Consider the following 3,490-nt stretch of genomic DNA (forward strand, 5'->3'; position numbering starts at 1 on the left):
GCAGTAGCAATAATAACAATTATAACGAAGCAGCTGTCCTTTCAAGAAATGTCTGGGCATGGAGAATTTTTCGAGTGAGAAGCCCTCTGCCTTTAGGGTTGTGGCACAGGGCTCTGCTGTGAATGACCTCGCAGTCCTGCTTGTTGGCTGTGGAGGAACAAGTTTGTGAGCTTGTTATTCCATAGCAAAACTCTCCTTAGTACCTGTGTCTGTTTTCTGCTTGCAGAAGTTGGCTGCTCTCCAGCGCTGCTGCTCTCCTGCTCTGGGTGACCTTCAAAGGAGCAGCAGTCCAAGTTGGATTGTTCTGGGACAAAGGTTTGTTCCCATGACCTGGGACTCAGTGTCCATGGGACACTCAGCCACTCACTGACCTCACTTCCTCCACCTTCCCAGGGGTTTTATAAGCTAACCCAGCAGCAGGGACAATCTGTGGCAGGACAGCCAAATCTGCTGTTGTAACCACCACCACGTTCTGTAGTCCTGTGCTGAAACAGGGACATGCAGGTAATGGATATTTTATTCCAGTACTTTGTGCATATGGAGCAATATATTTCCCTACGTATGTGTCAGAGCTCAAAAGGAGGATCCATTTTTAATGAGCTACACCATGCATAGTTAATGCAGAAGCTTAATTTTAGACACAGATTTTGGTTTTATCTGTTAGGGAACACTGTAAACCCGTGTGGTGAGTTAGGGTGACACAAGGAGGGTGCTGTTCAGTGGTGCCTTGGAACCACCAGGTAAGAGGCACAGGTGAAGGTGGTCCTGCAGGTGCCTCAGTCCCAGCCCGTGGATATTGCCAAGCACAGCTGGTACATGCATAATGTAACAGTCTGTTCCAGCTGACCCATTCCAGAGCCTCTTAAAGGCTCAGTTCCCTGTAGGCAAGGTCTAAAAATAAATCATCTGAGAGGGGTACTAGCTCAGCTAATTAGCCAAGGAGCAGAGTTCTCACTGCTGCACTGATAACAGTGTCTGGCTGCCTGGTTCCAGTGCCTGGCACTGCCCACAAGGGTCGGGAAGATCCTGCCCAAAGGTGAACTCCACAGTGCAGCTGCTGTGCTGAAATGAGAAGCTCTCCAGCTCGGGATCCAAGCTCTTTGGCCAAATCCTCAATTCTTAGTGTTCTGGTGGTAGAAAGCTTGCATGAAGCTGGCATGGGGTCCATTTCACTGAAGATCTGTGACCCAAGTCCTGACCTGCCTGTGCAATAATCTAAGTCTGACATGATCACATTGCTGTCAGTGCACCCCACAATGTTCTGGACTACAATTAGAAGAGGTCAAACTCTCAGTCAGAGCAGACAGAGAGGCAGAAATGCAATAAGAGGAATTTTTCCCAGCTTCATTTTCTGTTGTATCCCACTTCTTTACCTGTTCTACTCACTGCAAAGTGACAGTTCTTCTTCCATGCTCTGTACTGCAAATTTGGGGTCTAACATAAACTTCTCTTTCTCCTAGTTCTGTTTTGGTTTTAATCTTTTTATTATTATTTTTCAGCAGTCAAGGAGAATTGTCAAGTACTACATTTATGCTGATTGGAAGTGGCAGAGCAGTACCACCAAGGCCTTTGTGCCCCAGGAAATCACTGAGGTCCTTTATGGCTGCTGAGCATATTCATCTAGAAGCACCTTTTTGCAATGTTCTCCCTCCCCTGCCAGTTGTTTATTCATGCATCGACAATGAGGAGCACTTGAAGGTGAGCTTACTCTTGCACTTGTAGTATATTAAAATTAAAGAGCTGTGCTTCCAAGAACTGCACTCTCCTTCCCCAAACAGAAAAAGAAAAGCCAGACCTGAGCAAAGTGCACCAGGAGATACGATATGAACGTCGTTCAGCTCCCGTAATTAAATACAGAGATCCACAGGATCAAAGGGCATCGGGGTAAATGAAAAGAAAAGCCTGTATGGAATGGATCCATCTCTGGAGCAGCTTCTTATGGATTAGAATGATGTGAAGCCTTATCAGTCAAAGCAAAGGTGAATATGACTGGGTTTTAACTGTTTGGGCAGAGTGCACTTCTGGTTTGAATTCAACATAAAAGCTGAACCAGACTGTCACCAGTGAAATGGGGAGGTAGCTGTCCTGGACCTGAAAGGAAATGACTGTCAGTGTCAGTGAGAGTCTTTTTGTTCACAGCAAGTGACACTGGGGTGGAGTTGTGTCCCCAGGATGTGTGTCTGAGCCAGGCAGGAGAACCTCTGGATGCTCCTGGCACAGTGCAGCAGGGAGGCAAGCCCGGGAGGGGAATGCTGGAGGGGCAGGGGCAGGCACAGCCGGTGGTGAATCGGGAACTCTGGGCAGCAGTGGAACCAATTCAAGTGGGAGTGACACGTGCAGGGGATGACAGCACATTCCTTGGAGTGCTGGGGCAGAGACACTGAGAAAACCCAAACCTGGAACAGGTGAGAGTGACTCACGTGGAATTTGTGGAACACATGGAACAGCTGAAGCTGTTTGGACTTGTGCGGAGTTGGTCCAATTTAGCATGAGCCATTTTCCAGGACACCAGTGAGAGCATCTCTGCTTGCCCAAGGAGTGTTTTTCATTGCAGGAAGGGGTTGTTCCCTCTCTTGAGATTCCCACAATGCCAGCCCGAGTTCGAGGCACTCCAGCATCCGTGAGGGTAAGGCAGGGCCCTTGAGCATCGTGGAGAACAGGATCTGAGGCCGCTGAGCAGAGTTTACAGGAACAACACACACTTGACTTTGTTATTATAAATTATCCCACATCCTTCCTACCGTACCAGTTGGAGCCATCCCGATACATCTGCAGGGTAAACACATGTCCATAAGAATCGAGTGCTTCTGCCCTGCTCTGTTAAGCCCTCCACTGGTTCAGAAGTCACTGGGGGTAAGTAATAGCTCCTGGAGCCAGGCGAGATGATTGTATCCTCATTTCCATTTCAATGTCTGCACTGCTCTTCCAGTTCACAGCTCTTTCGTGGCAGTGTTGATGATATCTGGGGACCGGGAACAAAGGAGGGATCTGAAGGCGTATGTCTGTGTGCGGAGCTCTTTCTGCAGCAATTAAAAAATCACATCACTTTGAATGACATGGGACCCTTGAAAACCTTCTCTTCAGAGATGTGAAACTTCAGAGGAGCTCAGCACTGCCAGTCCTGCTGCCTTGTCCTGCTCTCCAATTTCCATGTACACTTTATTCCTTGGAATAAAACATGTGTGTGCAGTGTCTCCGTGGTCCAGCCTCTGGTGCTACTGCAGAGGAGAATCTGACTTGACCAGAGTGTGAATAGTCTGGTAGATTTGTGCTGAATCTCAGTCTTAATAATATCAGAATACATATATAGATACATATAATATCAGTTAGTGATGAGCAGAGATTCCCATGGAAGGAGTGGGAATGCTAAGACTGGCAAAATTTTATGGAATTGAGATGATAAATTGATCACTAGGGATTGCTGCTAACTTAAAGCAAATTATTTTCAACACTTGGCTAGGCCTTTGCTAGGCTTAAAGGAGCTGTGTGT

General features: G+C 47.3%; 1 long non-coding RNA gene across 2 annotated transcripts; it reads left to right on the forward strand.

Annotated features, from left to right (window-relative positions):
* Positions 1-372: 372 nt before the first annotated feature.
* LOC138107111 (uncharacterized) lies at positions 373-3,162 on the forward strand. 2 transcript variants are annotated; one of them, XR_011149232.1, is made up of 3 exons: positions 373-504; positions 1,500-1,698; positions 1,779-3,162. It is a non-coding gene; the product is annotated as an uncharacterized lncRNA (long non-coding RNA). The 2 variants fall into 2 exon arrangements; XR_011149231.1 differs by having other exon boundaries at positions 1,503-1,698.
* Positions 3,163-3,490: the final 328 nt, after the last annotated feature.

Source organism: Aphelocoma coerulescens, chromosome 3, assembly GCF_041296385.1.
Source record: "Aphelocoma coerulescens isolate FSJ_1873_10779 chromosome 3, UR_Acoe_1.0, whole genome shotgun sequence".
NCBI classification, from domain to species: Eukaryota; Metazoa; Chordata; class Aves; order Passeriformes; family Corvidae; genus Aphelocoma; species Aphelocoma coerulescens.